Raw genomic sequence first — 25371 nt, forward strand, 5'->3', positions numbered from 1 at the left:
ATGCTTGTGAAGAAACTTACGGTCTTTGGAAATGGAGTTATACATCAGGACACTAACAGGGCACTAAATCACTATACTTGAATGAAATTGCCTATTCTTATAGATCCCATTATTTCAAAGTCACATTTTCCTGCTGCTGTTCCAGCTTCTGTACAATATAGAGAGCACCTTCTCTTAAGTGATTTTTTTTTAAAAAAAAAGTCACAGGAAAGAGAAAATGCTATTATGCACTGTAAATGCACCAGTCCAGCATAAGTTGAAATTTAAAGTATTTAAATATCTTTGTATTCTCCTATTGGAAGACTGCTATATGGCATAGAGGTTATTTGCACAGAAGGGAGTGTGCTTCTACAGATTTCATTGCTGTCCATCTAAAATGTCTATTTTTATGGTATTTCCTAAAAAGCTGGCACTTTTTCAATCAATAGTTTCCAGTAACCATGTAGTATCAAATAACTCCCATTCTCAGTGACCACATTCCTGGATTGCCCTTCCCAATTTTTCAATAGCTGTGAAGGTTTAGAAGTTGTACATAGAATGACAGTATAAATATGGGTTACTGAAAACCTTATCCATCTATTCCTGTCCACAGGAAATAAGTAACTTATAACTATAATAAGTAACTTAAGTAACCTATAGAGAAGTTTTTGTCTCACTGCGCACAAAGGGAACAACGACTTCTGTTCAGCCCCGTTCCAGACAGTGTTCTGCATATAGCAAAATCAAAACTAATGTTCAGTTTGCTGGCAGCCCACTTTCCCCACAAACAGAAAAATGGTGGTGTAAATTGAAACACGTGGGTTACACTTAACCACTAGGAGGGGAGTTTTGTTCAAAGTCAAACAAAATGACGTTCCAACTAAAGTCATTTGCAAAAAAAAGAAAAAAAAAACCCTAGTTTTAATTCTTGTTGCCCCAGCTGAAGTAACTTCACAAGTTGACAAAACTCAGTGAAAAGTTTTGGCTGACTCAAATCTGCACTTTCAAGAATAAAAAGTTTCAGCTGAAAAATGTAAAAAAAACCCCCACCATTTATTTTTTCAGCCCAAATTTTGCAGCCCATAGAGGGACAATGTAGATATCCAGACCCTGGACTCTTCTCCTGCATTACTTTGAATGTTTTTCCATCACCACTAAACTGAAGATTTCTAATGAAGCAAGAACTAGCACTTGGCACTAGAACAACACCAACCTATGCCAAGCCATTGCTGCCAAAACACATTGAACCTTGATACCCAAGCATCCAGGATCTCTGTGAAACAGGGTAACGAAGCTCTGCCTTTCAAAAAATAAGGGGAAGAACAGATAGGATAAAACAGCACTGTCCTGACCATGGAGATCTTGCAGCGTTACTCTGCTGACAGTGAAAGCAGCAGCACTTGGCTAGAGAATTACAGCAAGCAACAAGGCAAGCCATTGATTTCAGATAGGTGCTGATACAGCCTGGCGTCAACTCTAAGAGTAGAAGGCTTGAAAATGAAATTTGCATTTTTAATAGCAAAGGTTCTACAGGTGGTGGGGACGCCAGGGTCAAGGTTAATCTGAGCTAATGACTCTGGAAAGAAGTTTCATTTACTTGGGACAGTTTAGCTCCAGCATCCAATTTTTTTTTTTTTTTTTTCAAAAAAAGCAAAGCCCCATGCTATCTCTTCTTCAGTAGCTGTTGATAGTGATAAAGATTCAGAGCTTTCAACCTCTACCACTGTTGGCCATGTTCATCTTAATTTCTCTCTCCGGAAGATTTTTCCTAATATCCTGCCTTACCCTCTCTCTGTCGCCCCATGCCTTGCAGAACTGCAGAGTCAGAAAACAGGAATGGTTTGGGAGTAGAAAGCAAGGTAGCATTTCCCGAGGGAGCAGCAGGACAATGCCGATCCAACTACTCCCTGCCCACACCACTCAGCCCAGCAGGTACAACCTCCCTTTATTTCTTTCCCAAATACAGCAGCACATCGGAAGAGGAACCCCAAAACAGCAGCTCAGGATACCCAGCATGAGGTTGCTTTTCCAGCACTGGAGGTAAGTGTGCAAAAGGCACCTGCAAAATACCCTGGGACATACAGGGCTGGAGCCTCTTGATGCCACTGGACCATCAGTGTGCCTTCGGTCACACAGGACATTGCGGCTTTGAGGACCACCTCAGCATGCAGCTGCGTTCGTGAGCATCGCTGCCAGCTCTGACCTCAGGTAATGTGCTCAAGGCAGCAACGTTCTGCTGCAGACGGGATCCCTGCATTCCCAGGAAACCACGCAAGACAGTTTGAAGCCAACTCGATAATCTGCTGGCAAAGTACAGCAGTCAACCATCTGCTTCACATAAACACACTGCTCTGGACCAGACAGCCACCAGTGCCCTTCTGCGCTTCATTTCCCCATTGCAACCCCAATCAATATTGATATGAAACCCCATTTCGCTAACGGGGTTCCCTACCCCAATAGCTGTTGGTAAATGTGCCTTGGCTTCCGTTTCAGCAAGCAACCAGGTTGCCTGTGCATTAACAACAGCTTCCACCACCAGCCAAGTGGCCAAGAGCAGCAACACGAGCTACAGCCGCTGCCGGCAATTAGCAACGCACCCCCCCGCACAGTCCCGTGCTGCTTCATTGACAGCAGTATCAGCCAGCAAATAATTAGCACTGTGGCTCCCCTTCCTCTATTGCTTCTCCCTTCCAAACTCAGTTGATTATGCGAAAAATGTTTGGTTTTTTCACTCATTATCTGGCTAAAATGTTTGAACAGGAAAGGAAGCTGCCACATGCCGCCTGCCGAAGTGTGAATTGGCATTTGCTTGCATTAGCATCCCTGCCGCGTGGCTCTTTGTTCATTTTCAGCCGATTTCCTGCTCTGCCACTCAAGCTGGTATTAATGGAGTCACTTTTTTCTGAGCTTTTTTTTTTTTTTTGGGGGGGGGGGGGGGGGGGCGGGGGGGAAGGGTACTTTGTTTTTTAAAAAAAGAAATTCCATCTCTTTGTGCTCTTAGTCATTTCTCCTGCCTAGCACAGCATCTATTCAGAGGCGAGGCTGGTAACTAGCCTGATTGCTCAGTCAGCCCAAATCGCAGCACCAACCCAAGCACTGAAAATTCATGAATCTCTCTACTCCCTAAAATTGGGAAAATAACTTTTTTTTTTTTAAGCCTGTGCAGGGTTTTTTTGCAAGCAATCAGTGCTGGAGCCATTAGAGGTGTATTTTTCAAGCTTTTTCTCTCACACTATGTGGGCCAAAAATTTTCCAAAGAAAGAAATTGTGTAACTGGTGATTTTCAAGCAGCAGTGTTAATGTTGGCTCTAGATCTTTCAGAAAAGCTCACCAAGTACACAAGACCCTCAATAAAACTGAGCGCGTAACACATTACATATATTGATCCCATGGGAATCTGTGACAACATGGAAAAGTTCCTGTAAGTTCTTTGACAATAGTTTTTGTGATTTCAACGTCTTACTAACACCAGGAAGAGAAGAGCTCCCAAGTCCCTACCCCTACACACGTGGCCCTGAACTCTCTTCCCCTGCAGCAACAGTGTCTTACAGTAGTATAAATCTCATACAGTGACAAAAAAGAAGAGACAATCCCATCTCATTCCCTCAAAAACAAACTTGACAGATGAAGGAGTAGGAAAAACATCTCCTTGCTTAGCTGAAGTACCAGAGGCAGGAAGAAGGGAAGGTCAGGGCAAACTCCAATATCCCACCCTGCTGCTGGACAGTTAATGGCAGCTCTCAGCAAGGGCCCGTAGCCAGTGGCACTTCAGGGGCTCTAGTGCAATGTGTCATCTCCAGACAGGCCACTGTAATATTTTTTGCTGTCCGTGTTTAATTGAGATTGTGCCAGTAGCATCCAGGTTTCCAGGCAAGACAACCCAGGAGCTAAAGACCCCCATCAGTGGCACCATCCCCTTGACATGCAGCATGGAAAGCAGCACAGGTTTTCCCAGGGAGGATGAGGTGGGGGGAGAGGTCAGTAAAACACAGGTATTTTCCAGTAACTTTCACCCAAATAAAAGAAAATTGGCAGAACTGAGTCTTCCTCTGCCTCCCCCACAGGTGAAACCCCAGCCAAGATTCAGGGCCGTGCATCAAGGAGCAGCTACTGCCCTGCAAAACCGCTCAGCCATGCAGCAAGAACCCAGCATGGGAACACCACAACTGCAAAAGAGGTGGCCCAGATCAGATCAAGTCTGCCTCCCGAGCAGAGCAGGTGGTCCAGCCTCAGTAGGAAACCATCTGTTTCCACAAGAGCCCTGTTGGGCACAAGACAAAGCAGGGAGTTGGGGGTGTGTGGGTGCAAAAAAAAAAAGAAAAAAAAAAGGGGGGAGGGGGGAAGAAGAAAGGTGAGGGGACATTTGAACTGTTTCATTGCCTGCTCTTGCTTTACGCAGTTGTTTGGGTTTGGGGTTTGGTTTTTTTTCCTCCTCCTTTCCCTAGCTTAGCATCTCACCACTGAATGTATTGCCTGGGAAACCAGGCTGCCAGCTGCGAGGTGCAGCCATCCTCCCCACCTCAGCTCCAGCAGTGGCCACAGGGCCACAGAAATGTCCTGTCACCAGCTCTGCCACCAGCACTACCGCTTCTCCCTGCTTTTTCACCACTTAATGTTTTGGGGAGTATCTACTTCTAGCCCCCACTTTAGGGGAGAAGACAAGAAAGGAGAGGGGAATAATAGTTGTTAATAATTGCAATCCAAACAGAAAGGAAATAAACCCAGTTAACCAGGAGCATGGGGAGAAGTGGATCTGTGCAATGTCCTCCCTGTCTGCCAGGCTTCATGGTCTGTCCTGATAGCCACCGACCCAGTCTGTGGTTTTGGGTTGGATCTTGTTGGTTTTTTGGATTAAGAACTAGGGCACTGATAGAAAAGACAAGTTGCTCCATGAGCAGCAGAACTTGGTCTCCCAATTTCCCATGGCTGTCTCTGATATGGATTCTCTTAGGTCTAATAGTAAGATTGAATTTACCTCCCCACCCTTGCTTTCTGGCTGAGGGTACAAACAGGAGTCTCTCCTCTAACCAAGGTGCTTGCTTGCCCATTAATCATCTAGCAGCCAGCTGGTTGATTTGCAGGGGTCAGCTGCATACCCTTAAATCAATCCTAACTCCTAGGAAATCCACAACTTCCCTACATCAGGAATCCCTGGGATTCCAGAATGGTTTGACCAATTTGTTGCCCAGGTCAGTGAATGCTCACCAACATTGACTTGATGCCTTTCTGAGACACGTCATCAACCCTCAGCTTTCACGAAGCCAGTGGAGACATCCTGGGCCAAATTCGCTCTCTGTGGCAACCAGCAGCAAAACCAATCTCGGTAACAACACGACTTTTCTTAGTTAAATTCCCAATGGGATGTGAGCACAGGCACCAGGATCTCCTGACATCAGTCAGGTCTCAAGCCAACCTCTATTAAAAAGGGGAAAAAAACCCCCAAGCTTCCTCAGAAAGAGCACTGATTTAGGACTTCATTATCCCTGCCTGTGGGGGGAAAAGGGAAGGGTTTTTTCATTTAGAAGAGTTATTAGTCTATGTTATTAACAGAGATCACCTCTTAATGAAAATCAGCATTGGCTAAATAAGATTGTGTGACAATTAGGCTTGCTGTCTGCAAGTTGTTCAGGTTCCTGGATCGCTTTAAGACAGTTCCCGCAGAGAAAGTGCATTAATCTTGTGCGAAGACCAAGAGGTAAAACCTCCCATTTGTTTAATGGAAAAAAGACAGTTGGAGACAGTTATTTTGCCATAGGGTAATTGCACTCCTTGTTTAGAGAAATGAATACTAAAACAGTGTTAAGAACCAAAAGCTGTTCACGCTAACGGAAGCCAGCATTTTTTGCTAGAATAAAAGCACGAGGTTGGAAGCAGGAACCCAAATTACTAAAACTAAGTGTGATTTGATCCATTTTGGGAAGAGTTATTTCTGTAAGTCAGAGGAGGCATTTATCTGTAGTCAGGTAAAGAGCAGCCAAGGGGTATGTGAGAGTGGGTCAGGCAGCTAGCAATGATTCAGAGTGCAGCCTCCTGAGAGCTAGTCTCCAAGGCCCAGGATTTTAAGGATATCTGAGTGCCTGAAGATGCAGGCACGTACTTCAAAAACAGACTATAACCATCTATCTGTATCTTTAGGCACCTAATCACCTTTAAAAAGTTGTCATATTACTAGAAGAAGGGGATGGAAAGAGATTATCCATGCACACCCATTCTGAATCTCAAATTGGTGTTTAGCTTCCAAATTACACAGCCTCCACTACAGCCTGGCCAGGGGCTGTACCATCATTAGAGGAGGACAGTAATGTAATCCTTCCTACCTCTCCCCAGGCTGGCAATCCACATGGCATCACACCCAGTGGCACTTTATGCACCAGTAATGGGTTTGGGTTTGATCGCAAGGCTGTGCACAACCAAACTTCCAGCATATCCCCCTAAGGGCAGTCTGGGTTATTTTCGCGCTGCCGCAGCAGATCGGAGATGGCTGCGCCAGCTCTGCAAGTGCAGCACAGCGGTGGACTCCCATCTTCAAAGCACTTAGCCTTTAACACAAGAGACAAGTAGAACTAGAGAGTCTACGACAGGAAAACAAAAAGCCCATTTTGAATACTGTTACAAACAGATTGCATGATTTCCTGAAACTACTTAATTACAGAGTCTGCCACAGCCCAAGAGCTCCTCCCATGTCTCCACTTCAGGCAAGAGACTCTGTTTCCATGAAGGATCCCACCTTCCTCAAGCCTTCCTCAGCAGGTGGCTTGAATTTTCTTCTGCTCAACTAAATCCAAAGCTCCTTAGGCCCTTGGAAAATTTGTACATGAGTTCATTAAGCCAAATACAGATGTTCAGTTCTTTTCCCATCTCCAGAAATGCATTTCTCCAGCTCAGTATCAGAAAAGTTAAAGAAAATAAATAAAATAGAACCCAAGCAAGCACATAGAAAACATCTGCCAGTGATCTCCAGAGTGCTTTTCCTAGAATACTGCAAAAGCTGAGCTAGAGTTCATGACCCTGCCCTACATAAAACTAGCCCAAGCATACAGCAACAAATACACTAAATCCTTAGGCAAGGCAGCCCATGCACCTGCAAAGTGCTTAAAAACAAGAAAAAAAAAGTCACTCTTGCTTTAGGATTCTGCAGCACAATTTCATTGTCATGACACTGACTGTTTTGCTCACTGCAATCAAAAAAAAACCCCAACCTTTAAAAGGCCTGGTGTTTCCTGGCTTTTTATTCTCCAGAAGGTGGGGTGGGGCATTTGAAAGTATGCCAGCAAAAAACCCAGCACCCATCACAGATCTTATCTCCACCTCCATCAGCACAGGGCACCCTCAACACAACTCTCCCATGGCAGCCACTCAGACCCAAAGCAGGGCTTTGAAATGCTTCTCCCCTCCTTTGCACCAGCAAGATTTAAAAAAAAATTTTCCCCTTAACCAGCGAGCTCAGACTGGAATGGACCAAGTTATTTTGGGAGCAGCTCCTCCCTAATTTCATAAATACACGTACCAACAAATTTGTAGTACAAACAGCAGAGGCTGCCTGTTGCGAAGAAGAGCCTCGTATTTTTTCCTTCACTGGCATCAAATCCCCTCACAGCACATATTCATGAGTTACACAGAAGACAAATGAGGGCTTAGGGAAATATTTTCTCTTCAACTTCTCTTAGCACAAATTTTCTGAGAGCACAGCCAGAGAGGACGACCATGCCATACAATAACCATGCTTGCTGGAACAAAGTCTTTGCCCCAAAGGCGACAACTGAACTTTCTCCCATTTTCCCAGCTACTTCTAGTGGAAAAAAAAAAAACATCCCAAGAACATTATCAACCTGCTGCCAGTACCTGTGCCGGCCCCGCTGCAACAATGCTGCAATTCCTTCCCTGGGCTGGGAACATGCTCCACCAGCTGCAGTTTCTTGTGCTGTCAGACGTTTTTGTGGCATCTCCTCCATCCATTTGTTCAGTCGCCACTCCTGGCATCTGAGCCAGGGAGAACTTGTCCAAACTTTGAGGTTATTCCAAGAGGAAGTTGTACTTCTTAATTTCCTCTCCCCGATACACACAGCATGAAATTAATCTCCTCATACCCTCCATGTCTCCCCTTCTTTTCTTCTAAAGCCTGTATTCATTTATCTACCAACCCTTCTAAGGCATGTATAATTTCATAACCACCTGCTGCTTTATTCATAGGAAACAGATCTATAAAAGATACAATAGGCTATTGTTCAACAGAAAACTCTGTGCTTTGTTCTTCTATTTTTTTTCTTTTTAATAAGAAACCAAAATTACTTTTAAAGGAACAATTTGTTTCAAGCAACCATTTTCAACCAAAATAACATAGTTATTTGCATAGCAGTAGCCTTTATGAGACCAAGATATGAGCCAGAACATGCCTCTTATCTAGCAGGTTGGCTTCCAAGGGATACCAGAGTGTATTTCTTCCCCCCTGCAAGCCTTCAGCAGATACATAACACTGATGGAAGAAGGCTCCTGCTTCTCACAGAGAAGTGAAGAGAGTTTCAGCATTTAGTAAATGAGTAGAAGATCTAATTTTTGTGTGTGTGTGTGCCCAGGCATGCACACAAAGCCCATTTAAGGTGGCTCTGCAGAGAAGCCAGGCTTTGGAAAGATTTAACTCACATCAACTTTCACAGGATATTAAACACCTCCTAAGGACTGATCCAAGTCCCATCTGATAAGAATGAATGCTGGACCTGGCTTGCAATGCCAAGATCTGGTACTCCTCATGCTTTCTTTAAATATGTGACATTCCATAAAAAAAGCATAAAAGGGGAAGAAATGAAAAAGACATGATTTAAGAATCTGCAGTCAACCTGCCATTAGACCCATGTCTTATATATACCAGAGAGAGACATTGCTACATTGTATTGTCTGTCACCTGTTATTGCTTTGGAATCCAGTGCAGAGTAACTTTATTTATCTAATCAGCACATCTGAGGGAGTGTGCGATAGAGGACATGGAAGCAGTTCTTAATTTCCACTCAAGCTGTACTGAAAGATGGAGGAAAAAATACTTGAAAAAGTGACTAGAATTTTTTATTAAATCCAGCTCCATTTTTTTGCTTGGTCTTCTGCGAAAATTAACTTCACATGCTGACTGTACATCCATCCATCTACTGTCCTTTTGCACCTCTGGAAACCAGTGGCCAATATCCATTAACTGGGGGGGGTGGAGGGGAAGCAGCCTGAAAGAGTATTATAGTCCTGTAACTTTCATTAAAATTGTGTTTTGAGTAGGAAAGACCAAAATTATTGCTCTTGGCAAGCAAAGAGCTGCTGTGCAAACCAGCTCTAGACCAGCTTCACCACTCATTTTCCTTTGCATGGGAGGAGAACAAAGGATACTGGATGCAAACCCATTGAAAATAAGGGTTATTTTGGTTTTCTGCTCACAGAGGAGCTTATGTTGTTCTTCTGAAGTAACCTGTGGTTTCTTTTCTTTCTTTAATTTAAAAACATCAGGGACAACTCTTTCCCCATTCTGGTGAGGATTTGCTTTTGTGCATTAAGTTAGGCTTATTAAGAGCTTCTTGAAGGACAGCATAGGCTGGGTCTTCAGCACAAATAGCTTTTCCCAAACAAAACCCAAACATCTTCACTTTTATCCACCTCTTCCAAAGCATCCTCTAAAAACATCCATACCATAAAGGTCCCTTTTCACTCAGTGAGCCCTCTCCAATTTGCTTTTCTTAAGCACTCCCCAGCAAGATTTGAATTTCTAGTGTTAAAGAACAAAAATAAAGATAGAAAGGGAGAAAGACTTCCCTTCTCGCAATCCCTCTCATCCTCCCAGGCATTTTCAGACAGCTTCATCAGTTTATATTTATGAATGACCGGGCAGCAGGGGAAACTACGCAGTTTCTCACCCCCTTGCAGGTCACATTTGCAAACACACACACACACACACACACACATTATATTCAGTAGTTTTGTGCATGAGGGACAAGAATAGTGCAGAAACCAACTCAATGAGATTATTATTTCTCAATGGTTCTAGTGCCTGAAATGATGTTATTAAAGTTACATTTTCCAGTCAATCTGGCAATTTCTCTTATTAAGCAGCATAGACTGTACTGGGGAGAGTCCAACAGTAAGCTAGGAGGATGAAATATTGCTGATATACTGATTGTGTTATCTGAAGAAACTACCTTTCAAGAGTAAAAATTAAAGAGAAATAAGACACATTTTCAGACTGATCTTTTGTGAAAGTTATCCAAGTGAGCAATTCTAATATGGTGAGAAATGACTGATAAAGTCTAACACCACTCCCAGGGAAGAATGCCTCTCTAGATACAACTGGGTTTATTAATCTATGCAGCAGGCAGCAGTAAATCCTAGCTGGCAAGGGAATGCAATTTCCCCCATTAACTCCACGCAAGCTTCCAAACTTTCTCTTGAATATGGAGATGGATAAGAAACACAGCCTGCTGAATCCAAACTGTAGGGACTTTCCTTCTTTCAAGGAACAAATGCCATGCTAAGTGACTGCGGAGTGAAATAAAATAAAAAAAGACAGCTCTATTGTGACTTTTCAATCAAATGAAATTAAATACTGTCAGTTTATTAGATTTTAGCATTCAAGTCAGTGGTGCCACCTAAACCTAGTGGCCACTATTACCTGCTTGTTTAAAAACACTGCAGTTAATCAAAAAGCAAAAACAAGTTTTGTTTTAATGAAAACCACCATGACCACTTTCACTGCACCGGTTTTGGCACTGAGCTGCCTCCCAACTGGGAAGGTTTGTCAAAAGGTACACCCAAGCAGGCAAAAGCTTTTATTTTTGACATGTCAATAGTTAAAGCAAAAAAAAAAAATTATCAATGTCTGTATTACAAAATATTTTGTGTTGGGTTTTTTCTGTCTTACCTAACACTGGGCTTGGACTCACAAAGGTCCAGGGAGGAGATCGGGAGACAGGATTCAGGTGCTATTGGCAGTGCCAAGAACTGAGCACCCTCATGCACAGGCTGGGTGTGAATATGCAGCACAAGTCAACAGCTTGGGGACAACAAAACAGGTAGACATCAGGACTTCCACCTTTTGAAATGGAGATCAATTTGCTGCAGTAATAGTGATATAGTAAATTCTGTGACCTATTTTGCGTTTTACAAACTCCCTTTTGGTCCCTATGATCTTTGCTTTAAAATTGGTACCTGCTGTCTTCCATCCTCCAAGATCTTACAAAAGAACTATCAAATCAAGACATTATTAACTTCCCAGGTAGGGAAAGAGCTTCAGAAGCACAAGGTAGTGCTGCACGGAAGAGAAGGGGAGAGGGTAATCCAACCTGGTGCATGAGCGTGGCAGCAGAGCACATAATTCTTCAGTGGGGAGGTAGAGGCCATAGTGTGGGAAGGAAAGCTGTAGAGAGCCATCCTATATGTGGGAACACGTATGTAACCTCCCCTTCCACCCCATGAGAAGAATTAACCTCCTGGACATTGTGTTACCAGATGTCTTGTCATGACGGATGGGCATCTTTCTAAAAATCATTCAGCACCCCTCAGACAGGGGATTCAGGACATGGTTCACAGTAATTGGGCTAAGCTCTTCAACCTGTATTATGCAGGGGGTGAGACTGGATTATGGCTCATTCGGGCTGAAAACAGCCCAGTCTCAAAAAAAAAAAAAATAAAATAGGTGAATATGTCATTTGGGCAGAAGCTGGCTGGAAAGAAAAATCACAGTTGAGTGAAAAGGTCATTTTTGTTCATAAGAAGTCTTTTCTGTCATTCTGGCTAGCTCAAAGCTTGAGATCCCACCCTCACATGAAGCAGGAGGATACATCAGTATTTCTCCAACAGAGCCAAAAAGCAATGAGTGCCCAGGTTCTCTGCACTACCTTTTTCTGCTGAAAGATGCTCAATTTGAAACAGAGGAAAATTGGAATACCTGCTCCCCAACTTATACACAGATGGGAAGTAAAGAAATAGAGCATGAGTTTTGAAATAAAAGTGGGAGTAGCAAAAACTATCATTGAATATCCTTAAGTTTGTAAATTAGTGGGTTGAGACAACAGTTTTTTTCTTCCGGGCTTTGCTACAGCTGAATAAATTCTCCCAGTTCAGCAGGGACACAGCCAAGAGCAAATCTCTTGTAGCAGGCAGTAGATAGAGCAGAGGAAAACCCACTGGATTCAGCAGAGAGGGAAGACAAGGTGGCAACAAGACACTGTGCCAACATTCTGGTAATCCTTTTTGAAGAAGGACTCACTACAGTTGTAACACCTTTTTTTGTTTGTTTGTTTTACTCCTATAGCACTTCCAAGAGAGCCCATGTTACACAACTAAATTAAGTGCTCCCAAGAACATAAATAAAATTTTAGCACCTGTGCTAAAGTTACAGCATGCAACATGGAGAGCAACTAAGAGTGGTAAACCAATCTTAAGGAAACCTGCTAGAAAACTCCTTAGATGAGGAGTTGGGGAAAACCCCTTCTTACAGTGAATCACACCTCTCTTCCCTGCTGATCTCCAGGAGCAACATCAGTTTGACATGGGCAACCCCTGCACCAGCAAAATTTAACAAGGGGTGGGTAAGAGGAGCCCAGCAGGGCTGCTGCAAGGAAGGTCACCCCACCACTTGTCCAGGTTAGCACCCTCTCTCTGCCCTAATACAAGCCTGCTCTTGCTCAGGGAAAAGGCCCAGAAAATGAAACAAGGAATCAAATCTGGGAGATTTCCTGGGCCAGTTCAAGAGGTGGCTGAGATTGATACAAGTCCATGCGTGGTGTGAATCAATCTCAGTGTCAACAGGAATAGGAAAATCCATGCAAAGCACAAGAAAACAAAACCAACAAAACAACAAAAAAAAACCCCAGGCAAATCAGGCAACAGAAGAGATGCACTTCAGTGCAGTAACATTTAATAAAAGCATGAGCCAGGGATCAAGGGGTGAAGCAAGAAAACAGATTTATATAAAACCTAAAGGATGCCATCAGCACTAGCATAAAAAAGTCAAATAAACTATAAGAAAAAGATTTCAAAGCTGTCCACGACCTCATTTGCTAGTACACTGATCTTATCATCTCAACTAGGCTATGGCTTCAAAAGGAGCTATGAAAAATCAGAGCAGTCTGGTTAACAAGGACAACCCTGACTAACTGTAGCCTACAGCCGGGTGCGTGCTCAGCCCCAGCTGTGGCGAGGGCAGGGCTGGCACAAGGCTCAGAGGCTTTGCTGACTGCAAGGAGAGGATAAACCAGCCTGACCCAGCAGAGAGGAGATGTAGCAAGTCCCCAGCTTTCTTTGAAGCAAGCGGGGGGCCTATATCTCCAGCAGGTTTTTCCATCATCCCATGGGGCAGTGCACCAAAGTACCTCACAGTCAGGTTTGCCAGTGACATTGCAATAGGGCAATCCCCCAGCTGGAGCCCCCAGCTCACAATGCAGCCCCCTTTTAGGACTGCAAAGACAGCTGGTACTGCTGGAAGATGGCATCATATAAGAAGACGTTCAATGCAGTAGGTTGCAAATCACATGTTTTATCCTGCGTTTGCACTGCATTCTGATGCAAAGTGCTTAAAAAAACAGTAGGAGTCAAGAAATAAGGAAAAAGTTCTGACAGCGTTACCTAGTTTAAAAGAAAGATTTCTGGCACCCCATTTAGGCTTGTTTCCAGCTTATCCACGAAGCTCTGCTAAACCTTACTAAGACTTAATTCCCATAAATGTGATTCTCCCCTCAGCATTTAGCTAAGTAGCAATGTTTCAAAAAAAGTAAATACCAAATCGTGGGAGTTGGATTATTCATTCATGTGGTAAAAGCCATTATATATGAATATATACAGATGTTCCCACTTCATGACTGATCTAAACATATGTAGATTTTAGACTCTGACACACAAACCATCCATTATGCAATGGCCCGTGTACACGGCTGGGCTGCTTTTATCCTCAACTGTGTCAGGAGGATTCACAGGAGCTGTGTGAGAGATGGAATAAGCTTATAGTTAAAAGACTAAAGAAAGTTTAAGCTAGAGCCTTGCTTAAAATGAAAGGAGGGAGGAAGGAGGAGAGAAACCAAAGAGCTGGGGAGTATCAGATTTAGCAGGACAACAAGATGAAATAAGAAAGTTTCAAAGCTCAAAGTTATTTGATGTTGGATCTGGTGTGGTCCGACCCCATCAAACCAGCTGTTAAAAATTTGCCTGAACTGCTCATTAAATCTTGCTTCCAACAAGCTCTGCTCCCGGTTTTGCCCCTCTTCTTGCTTCCCATCAAGCCTTGCCTCGGCTGCAGGCTCTGCCAACATCCCATCCTCCAAACAGGCTGGTGTCCAAAGATCAGCACAGCACCACGGCGATGAAAGCAAACATCTGTTTAGTATGAAAGATGGATAAGACCCCTCTCCAGCAGAGTTATTAATGCACTCCAGCTGTTTTATGTAGCTGCCTTCATGCAAACAGTTGTGCTGGTTTCCAGTTGCTTCACATTGCATGGGTGATGCAAAGCAGGTGGAGAACTCAATCTCAACTACAGCCAGTACAAGAATTCCCAAAAAACATGGAAAATCCTGGTGAAAATCAGAACAAATTGCTGCAAGCTGGGCTCTGCCACCCTCTGAAAGGTGCACAAGAGATGCTCACTCTGTGAGCAAACAGGGACACAGCCTTGGGATTTTCACACTGAAATCCTGCTCTGTGCAGAATTTGAGCCTCACAGTTCTGTGGCTTAATTTTCCCTTTGGGTTTTTTTATATGTTTAAAATCCAAAGTCATCCCAGCCAAAGGATGAGCCAGGATTGGGGTGCCAGCCACAGGAGACACAGGCTGAGGAACAGGAACACTGGTTAAAACAGCGCTCACCATTCGGTGAGAGCCCAAGCTCTGCTGAGCATCACAAGAAGCTAGAGGGACTGGCTTATGGCATACTCTGCCCAGGACTGGGAAAATGTCATTTTTGCATTGCCCTAGGCAGATACTTGCTCCCCCTTTGAACAAAGGAGGGTGTCAAGTTGAACCTGGATGCGAACAGGGCAGAAGCACAGGAAGCCTTCTCGGGGCTGGGTTGAGCAGCCCCCAGCAGCATAGCTCCATCCCCACCCCACAGCCCTGCCTTCTCCCCGCACACTGCAACCTGAGGCCCAGCATGTTTATATCTGAATAAGGGTGTACGTCTGAAAAGAGGCAACGCACACCTGAAAAGATGCAACTGGAAGTTTTACAGCTTACAGAGGATAGGAAGTGGCAATGAACTCAGGGAAAATTCAGGTGTAGCTAAAGACCGCAGAGTCTCGGGGAGAGAGGAGACTCATGTGATAGCCTTTCTCCACTCAGGAACACAGACCATTAAGTGTAATGCTTCACATTATGCTTCCCAAATACCCACTTAATTTTGATTCAACAAGGCACTTGTGCTAATAAAAATTAAAACCAGCAGGTTCTGTCGAGTGTGTAATAGATGTGTGGAAGAGCAGCGTCTGCAGGTATTTCTAAAATTAACTACGAATACTAAAACCGACTACTTTCCAAACCTCAAGAAGTCGGGGGAATGCTGCAATCACTGTATGCATGCACTCGGTGGGGTGCTGTGCGGGTGCCTGCCCAGCCCCTCACTGCACCGAGGGTCTGCGGTTAGAGGAGGGAACATCCCTGCACCAGGCATCTCCCATTCCCACCGTGCTAACCTCTAGATGGAGTCTGGATGTCTCCGAGAGCAGATATTGCCAAGTACTTACCTTTTGCCGCTGCCTGCCAGAACCAAAGGCAGCTGCCAAGTAATACATTCCCACCAGTTTTGCACAAGCGTGAATGTCTGAGGGTCTATACTGGTGTAAAATGGGTGCAAGAGAGCTGAGTGTGTGCACAGGGAGATGAGAGAGAAAAGATTGGCTCTGTGAACATTAGATACAGCAGATCCATTCAATGATTAAACACACATGATTGTTTGCTTATAAAATGCAGTGTCACATAAATCTGCTAGGAGCTAATTGCCTATTATAGCTCATGGTAGTGCTCAAGTCAGCTGCTGAATGATAAAGGGACTTTTAGAAGGGAGAGAAAGCCAGTGGAGCTTTGCTTGCTCACCTCTGCTGCAGCCTCCAAAACATTTTGTCTTTCAGTTCCTGCAAGGTGAATGCTTATCCCCCGCTCTAAGTGATGCTTGAGTGGGAAGGTAGGGGGTAAATTGAAACACAAGGAGGAAGGGGAGTTGCTTTGATTCTTTTTTTAAGTTATTATTATTAATAGCAAACTTCTCTCTGTTGTCTCATGCTTCTTGCCCAGCCTCACAAATCATGGCATCTATCTGGACTGTCTCTGGAGCAAGCCTGGAGCTGGGTGACGTTTGCCACCACCTTGATGGCAGCGGTCACCTTGCATGGGCCGGCTACAGCAGCAAGGAGAGGGGAACGTCAGGGAAAAGAGCCGCATGCTAAACAGCAAGGGAGCAATGGACCACAGGGTGAAACCTGGTTTTGGAGCAAAATAGGAAGCAATGAGGGATGTGCCCTCAGAGCTCTTCTAACTTCACCCTGACTTTAACTCCACGGGTACAAGGGTTGACAAGTCACCTGGGCATCTATATATACCTAAGCATCTTCCCACAGATTTCAGGCATATCTCTCTGGCTCTACCCCCCAACCCTGTCTAGTCCATTCCTACCTCACACACAAATACTTGATCCCCACACATGGCTTCATTGCATGCTGCAGAGGAGTCGGCTGAGGATGGACCTGCAGAGAATCTGCCTGGAGATTCCCCCCTCGGCACCCGGGGGGCTGCTGGACTGCAGGTTCGAAGCACTCTTGCAGCATGAGCGACAGAGCGCAGCATTTCATGGCAGGAAGGAACACAATCTGTTTACACAGTAGGTTATATAGGAAATGCATTACATGATTGAAAGAAAACCCTTTCGCAAAACACATACATTCATCTTATGCCAGGAGTTTAATCCTACCCAAACAACACCGCATTCCACAAAGAAATTATCCTCTGTAAATCACCAGGGCAGGAGCAGGCCACATCCCTCATATTTCAGGCTGAACCGTCCACTGCAGTAACGACCCCATAGGGATTGGCCATCGTGCTGACAGCGGCAAAGGAGGGGATCTCCACTGAGACCTTGTGGAGAAGCAGATTTATTGCTGGGACAACTCCACCAAGGCTGTCGGCGCAACAGCAGGGACCTGTTAGAGGTCTGACTGAGACCTTCATCATTTGTACAGTCATGCGCATGGTTGCTCAAAGAGAGAACAGCATATCCGTGACTTAGCTCAGCTATTTGGCTGGGAAAAGCAGCTGACTGGAGCTGTGCCATCCCACTCTTGCTACGGTGAGAGCTCTCACAGGGCAGGGGATGGGTGTGCTGGATGTGCAGCCTCTGGGGGCACCAAGAAGGCTCGGAGGAGGGAGCAGAAGCTGGGAGGGAAGAGCTACTTGGGATATCAAGCAAGTCAGTTTGCTCAATAGCTGCAAACAACTTGGTACACAACTTCCAAAACAGCAGCAGACTCCAGATCAGGGACCTACCTCCCTCCTTTGGGTAAGAGGAGGTCGCAATGAAGCAGAAGGATGCAGCAAATCCCATTTTCATCCATACGCCAGCACAGCAGGGAGCCAGATCTGACTCTTACCAGCACAAGATCCTGCCTCCCAGGATAAAAACATATTTATTCTTTGTAACTGTTCCACAGCCCTTCTCACCATAACACCAACAATGTTCTCCCCCAAATTTGTTCTCCTAACTTACAGCTTCATTAGGATATACCATGCGAGTGTTAATTATACATTGAGATTGGAAGCTACAGTACTGCTGGGAAGAAAATCACAACTCCTTCCACCTTTCTAATATGATTTCATGAACCTGCACAATAAGAAACAGATCAGTTGTGAGGCATGATTAAGTGGGCTCATCTCTTCATCTCTCAGCTATACTAAATAATTTACAAAGCCATTTTGGGACTGACATGCAAAGCAGTTTAACCATGATTTAACAAGAAAGTATGATATTCCATCCTTTCATGGTTTCCAGGTGTTGGGACCAATTTACTTCACAGCAATTTTCATTTCTGGGCCTTTTTTTCCCCTCCTCCCCACAAAAACCTGCAGCTGCCAACTATGCTGGCATCTACAGCAGCTAGGAAACAAATTTCCCTGTGAAGCAAATTCTTCCAGGATGAATTGAATGAAGACAGAGCTCATAATTGCACATTACTGAAAACATTTCTGATAAAAAACTGGGGAGATATTTTTATCCACATCTCCAGTTGAAAATTGCTGGGAAAGATGCTTTTGAAAAGCCATCATCTCCAAGCATGTAATTATCACATCCTTGAATAAAAACACACGGTCAGAGGAAAAAAAAAAAAAAAAAAAAACTTTCACTGAAATAAAAAAATCAGGGATGGCAATTGTTGGGAATGGAAGGAGACAAATTTTTCATCCTGTGTGATTTTGCATGTCTCTTAAGCTACCAGACTGATTTGTAAATCCACAGATTAATACATTTGCATCTGAGAACATCAAGCTTGGTTAGTAATTTTTTTTTTTTTCTCATGAACAGAATAATAATAATATTAAAAAAAAAAAATCAGAAGCAGACTGGCAGTCAGACTGTCACAGAATCAGAATTTCCTAACTCCCACGTAAGCTCGCTTGTCCTGAAACAGTATTCTGCCACCTTGAATAGACAGCCGTACAATGACCTGGGGGTCCTATCCCATCAAGGCTTAAGACCATGCCTACCCTGATGGGATTACTCACATGCTAAAAATTATGCAGTAGCTGAACTGACAGCTGAAAAGAGCCTTAAATGTTCTTATGCCTGGTAGCATTCAATTGTCAATTGATGAACGTTGCTAAATATTTATTTTTGCTCTACTTTCTCTCCTCCAGTTCTGCGCCAACACCACATTCTGATTATTAGTACTTGTTAGCTTTAATTGTTTCTTTTGTTTACAACACCTACACTGCCTAAACAAAAAAGCATAGGCACCCTTCCCTCCAAGTTGCCCAACACCTTTTTCTGACCTTCTGGGTAATATAGCATATGATCCTTGAGTTAAGTAGATAATATCATGAGCCATAAACACTGGCATCCACACACAAGTATAAATTTTAACAGTGCATTTTCAAAATAAATTAAATCCTACATGCCCTAACATATACAAACACTTTGGCAGTGCAGTTATCTTTGGCTTATATGGATTAACAAAACAGAACAAACCTTATAAAGAATAACGGAACTGGACATAAAGCCAAAACCAAGACTTTACACACCACATGAAATTTAGTCCCCTACTATGGGTCACTCAAAGCCAGAGTGCATCTCTTCCAGCAGTAATGAGATTTTCTTAAGCAGGTTGGCAGGGAGGTAAACGTCTGGGCTGGAAACTGGACTCCAGCAGTTAGTACTGGAGAGAAAATCTAACCAGTAGTTGTTCAACTGGCAGTTTGGATTGACATTTTTATTAAATCTGCCTGGCCTTTGCATTGAAAAACATCCTTCTACTAACAAAAATGCACTAATGAGATGTGTATGACCACAATCTTTTAGGAGGAAAAAGCTCTGTAACCTCCATACAGCAGGGGAAAATCTGAATAAAAAGCTAATTCATTTCTATAGGCCATGAAAAGTTGTAGGAAATTACCTTAGTCTTTTTTCTTCTATGAAAAGCAATTTTAGTGGAATGGGTCATCACTAGAAAAGAGCAAGAACTCATTACCTCTGTGTAGATCAGCTCAGTTATACTTAACATAGTCAACAAAATTTTAGAGACCTGGCCACCAAAGTCCTAAAGCCATCAGCAGGTATCCTTAAGACCATAGGGAGGATGGGTGTCCTGGTTTTGGCTGGGATAGAGTTAATTTTCTTCCTAGTAGCTGGCATAGTACTGTGTTTTGGATTTAGCATCAGAATAATGTTGATAACACACTGATGTTTTAGTTGTTGCTAAGTAGTGCTGACACTAGTCAAGGCCTTTTCAGCTTCCCATGCTCTGCCAGGTGCACAAGAAACTGGGAGGGGGCACAGCCAGGACAGCTGACCCAAACTGACCAAAGGGCTATTCCATACCATATGACATCATGCTCAGTATATAACTGGGGGGAGTTGGCCAGGGGCAGCGATTGCTGCTCGGGAACTGGCTGGGTATCAGTTGGTGGGTGGTGAGCAATTGCATTGTGCATCACTTGCCTTGTATATTATTATTACTGTTATTATTATATTGTTATTATTATTATTTTACTTTATTTTATTTCAATTATTAAACTGTTCTTATCTCAACCCAGCAGTGTTTCTCGCTCTTCTGATTCTCTTCTCCATCCCACCGGGGCAGGGGGAGTGAGTGAGCAGCTGCATGGTGCTTAGTTGCTGGCTGGGGTTAAACCACGACAGTAAGACATCACAAGACTGCAGAATAGCAAAATGCAATGTTCAACTTGAGAAAAACAAAACAAAACAAATAGAAGTGATATCAGAGCGGGGGCGAGAGAATGACAAATCCATCACCTTCTCTTTCAGTTCCTGGAACTGACCATCTGTGTGTGAGCTGCTAAAAGAAAACAAGGAAGACTAACCGCAAACCTAGATCTACCACAAATAAGTCATGCCCACTCAATTTCTTTCTATGACAGAACAACATTTCCGGATAGACCGAAAATGCAGGTCGTTCTATCGCAATTTTAGAAACGCTTCTGACACTGTTTCACATGCTATTTTTATAAGTATGTTTGGGAAGCAGGATACAGATGATTATGAAGTGTATGCAAAACTGATTGGAAAACCACACACTGAGAAAATTCATCAGTTGTTCACAATCAGAAGGGACGGATATATTAAACAAAGTTCTGTGGGGGCCCATCCCCAGTCTGGTAAGACTCCAGGTTTTCATTAAACGACCTGGATGATTGCAGACAGATTGCTCTTATTAAGTTTACTGACAGCCACCAGCTATGAGGGACTGGAACCAGGCTGGAAAGTAAATTTTGAATCTAGAATGATTCATACATGTTTGAAAAAAATATATATATACAGTTCAGTAGAGGTGCACACAAGCTACCAGACCTGGGCAGGAATAAGCAAATGAGTAAAGGATGGAGAAACACTAAGTGACAGTTGCGGACAGACTCTTCAGATACCATGGACTCCTAACCAAATGTAATTCCACAGTGCCATATCATATGCAAGAAAAGCTAACAACCCAGTACATATAAAAATGGGTATAGCCTGCAAGATCTGCGAAATCATCTCCTTTTGTTTCACTCAGCACCAATAAATGTGTCAGCTTGAGTGCAGTGCCCAGGTTTGGGTAGCACAGTTCAAGAAACGCGGTCCAGCTAGAGTTCGTTCAGATTGAATCAGTGCAGTCTGCTCAGACATCTAGAAGACCATGACTTCTGAGACTGGGAGGAGGAATGAGTTGTCTATGCTAAAAAGAAGAGAGGGAGGAGAGAGAAAGGGTTATTGCCATCTTCAGACATCCGGAAGAGTGATGTACAGAGGGAAGGAGTAATCTGCCATCTGTGTTAGGACAGGAAGCAATGGCACCAAAATTGCAGATGCAGAAAGCTTTTCCTTAATATTTAAGTCTAGTGAATGAATTTGACCTGACATAGCATTTCCAGCATGGATGTATTCAAATACAAGGTGCATGGACAATAACACAGGTATGGCCAATATTAGCTTAGGGAAGAGGAATGGCCCAGCTAAACTCTCTCTGCCCAGTTTTGGCTCAAGAAAATTAAGATTGCTGTGGTTCAGCTCAAGACCCAGAGATGTCTGTCTTGGTATGCACAACCCAGTTACTTTTTCTCTTAATCTTTCATTTTGCTGCCACTGAGGCAAAGCTGACAAGTGACGTAAGCAGCTTGATGAACAGGAGCTATATTAAATAGCACTATTGTGTTAAATTCTTCAATAAGAAAGATAAAATCTTTCTTCCTAGGAGATTTATCTATGAAGATTTCCTCCTGTCTTATTCTAGCTCCTCACATCAGTTTTCTATCCCTTCCAGATATTTTTTTCTCTATTTCTCCCCCTGCCTATTTGGCAAGTGGGGAGGATCCGGGGCCATCACAGAGAGAGCACAGCACAGAGGAGCTGATCCCCTGAAAACCAACAAGCAAGAAGGGGCAAAGATCTATTAACAAATCTCTTTTCCTGGCCATTCCCCCCCTGCAAATAAAGGGTGCAGCTTGCTGGTTAGGAAGAAGGCACAAGAAATTCACACTGCTCTCCTTGGTCTGCAGAGGGTCCATCTCACACTAAAAGCATAGCTTCTAATGGAAAAAAAAAAAAAACCACCAAAAAAACCACCCACACACAAACAGAAAAGCACTGAATGTCCTCATCTACTACCTTTATTTTTCCTTTGCCTTCTATACAAACCATATTTTAAAAAATAAAAAATAATGAAGTCACCCAAATACATACATCTGAAATACAAAGGGCCTTCTGAAGTTGCCTGTGCTGTAGTCAATTAATCATTTAACCTGGGCTGGTTTGCAACAGGATCCTCAACTGGTCACTTGGTGCAGCATGAAGGAGATTCAATGAGCTCTGTCATTCTGTCCACTCCTGCAGTGATCCTGCAGTAAGGACTAACTGAACACGAAGTTTGCTAGAGCAAAACATATAAGGTCTTCCTGGACTTCAGAAAGGCCATAAAGCATTTCAGGGAAGTCCTGCAGTTGCAAGATTGCAAGGTCTTTTGTGGAAACACACTATCACACTGGTACCAGCAAAGCCACACACAAGCTTGCTCTAACCAGAGGATAAACACTTCCACAAAACATCACTGCTAATTTGCATTTTCTGACCATTCCATTCTGAAGGACAGACAAAAGCTCTGTATTATTAAAATGTCCCATCAGAAAACTTTCAAGAGTGGCTGGTGGAGAGGAAAGAAATCACCAAGACCCTAATGGTAGTGGGTCCAGGAAGCACTTCTGAAACATTTGGATGCCTCTGAAACAATCCACCTCGTTTCTGGTTTTGCCCATCACACTTAAATGCTAAAATGAGTGATATGATAGCAATTCATTTTATTGCTTCCATCTCAGATGATTTCCAGATGAGGAGATGAGTCTCAGGAGAAAGTCAGGTGGACAGGAGAAAAACTCCATTAAGAACCCAGCTGAGTGACCAAGAGAGAGCTTCGCTGAGCCCCAGCAAAAGCAAACCCAATGCATTGCAATCAGTCCCCCTCAAAGCTTTTCTCAATGTACTAAAATAACTAAGAAGAAAAGGGATGGCAGACATGAAATGAGATCATAGAATGGTTTGGGTTGGAAGGGACCTTAAAGATCACCTAGTTCCAAGCCCCCTGCCACAAGCAGGGACACCTTCCACTAGACCGGGTTGCTCAAAGCCCCATCCAACCTGGCCTTGAACGCTTCCAGGGATGGGGCATCCACAAGTTCTCTGGGCAACCTGTTCCAGTGCCTCACCACCCTCATAGTGAAGAATTTCTTCCTTATATCTAATCTAAATCTATCCTCTTTCAGTTTAAAGCCATTACCCCTTGTCCTATCACTACCTGCCCTTGTAAAAGGTCACCAACCCCTCTCTGTCTTTGCTCTGTGGTTGGTGCAAAGGATGGCCTCATCTGTGGGATGCTGAGGAAACCAGTACCTACTGCATGATGAAAGCATGGGCTTGCTTTCAGGAGCACCAGCAGCACAAGCTGTAAGGGTCTGATACCAGGGTGAAGTAGGCTTCTTTACCAGCTCAGTGACTGCACCATTCCCTTGTACATGACAGAGCTACACACCACATTGACCCAAGGTTCTTCAAGAAAGGTTTGGGGCTGATACCAGGAATATTTCCCATTTGGTCACCCAACAGCCAGACAACATCATCATTTGCAGCAACATAGTGATCATTGGGACTTGCATGACTGAAGCACCAGATGCGTCTGGTGACATGTTTAAGGAACTGAACAAACGAACCCCCCTGTGGCTGGTGGCATCCAGCACAGCCAATGCCAGCCACCTCTGAGCTAGGGACCCAGCTTATGGCTCCACCCGGAGAGCAATGGGAGCTCTTGCCAAGTTGTCTTTTGATCTTTTCATGGAACAGCTGCATTCCTGCCCTGTTAAATCACGCGCCCAGACTCCCTCTGCCTACCAGGACTCATTGCCATGTCTCAGGCAGCTTCAAAATAAGCCCCAGCCCCCAAACTGCTCCTTTATGTGCTGCTACAGTAAGGGGACATTGCATCTAGTCACCATCCATGGGATTAGGCAACATAGCCAGCCTAAGCTGCTTTACACCTGGTTTATTTTGCCTCTCAGTTTTAGGGAGGAAAACAATTTTCTAAAGTTAGGTTCATGCTTTAGGGCATCTTGGAGCCAAGGAGAGGACAAAGTCAGCCCCAGTACATCACTTCAGGCAACGTAAAATGATTCAGAAACTATAAATTACCTTTGTACTTCCAATTCTAATGTCTTTGCTTTCAGAAGTGAAACGCTTGCATCACAGCAGTAGAGCGAGCTCCATGCAGTATATTTAGCTGCAACAAGCAGAGCTACAGCATGCAACAAAGTACCTGAATATTGCACCCAGTTAGTTAGAAATATCCAGTCCATCCTGGAAAGACTGGGGCCAGGATTTGGTGACTGTGCCCTTTGTAAAGGTGCCCTTCTACACTCATCTACCCACTTCTTCAGAAATTTAACAAATTTTTTTTTTTTTTTTAAATACTCCGTGGTAATAGTGAATTTCTTACCCCAGGTTTCTGAAATAGGGGTTAGCAGCTCATTGAAATGGCAGATTTCTAGCAGGACCCGAAATATTTATTGGACAAGGTAGTAGTAAATTACACTGGAGGTGGGGGTGATGGCAGTGATCCCACCATGTTCAGAGTCCCTTACCCCCATCTTCCCCCTGGCCCTCTATTCACTATTGCTGAATGCCCAGCCCATTCACACACTGATCTTGAAAACTAAGACCGCTACATTTAGATTTTTTTTTTTAAAAAAAAACAAAACAGCTGTAAAGACTCCGCAATATCTGGGGTGCCTTAAGAACAGCTCCTGTGTCTGCCAATCTTCCGGCTGGAGAAGGGGAAGGAGGGAGGCAGCCTGAAGGGTAGTCTCCAGTGGTCACAGAGAGAAATTCTTTCCAGAGAAGCAGAGATATATTTTGGAAACCAAAGCAATTAAGTCACAGTTTGTATGCAATGGTTTGGATTTCTAAAACCCCCTTCAAAGTAGCACATGAAATTGTCAATGATATTTAATAAAGGAAATCAGAGTAAACAAAAGTAAACTACGGGGGGGGGGGAATACAGACAGGCTCACTCACCAAAGTCTGACTGCAAATCCTTTTTCAGTCCACAAAGCATGTCTGCTGTTATCTATTAAATCATTCAACTAATTGCAACAGCCGCTCCTTTCTCTCTCCCTGCCTGCACTGGAATCACTTTCCAG

At 43.7% G+C, this 25371-nt stretch overlaps 1 protein-coding gene across 1 annotated transcript in view; it reads right to left on the bottom strand.

Moving 5' to 3' along the window:
- GRIP2 (glutamate receptor interacting protein 2) overlaps window positions 1–25371 on the bottom strand; it is a 152925-nt gene that overhangs the window by 60820 nt on the left and 66734 nt on the right. The gene's annotated exons all lie outside the window — the stretch shown is intronic.

The sequence above is a fragment of the Pelecanus crispus genome, chromosome 7, assembly GCF_030463565.1.
Source record: "Pelecanus crispus isolate bPelCri1 chromosome 7, bPelCri1.pri, whole genome shotgun sequence".
In the NCBI taxonomy this organism is placed as follows: Eukaryota; Metazoa; Chordata; class Aves; order Pelecaniformes; family Pelecanidae; genus Pelecanus; species Pelecanus crispus.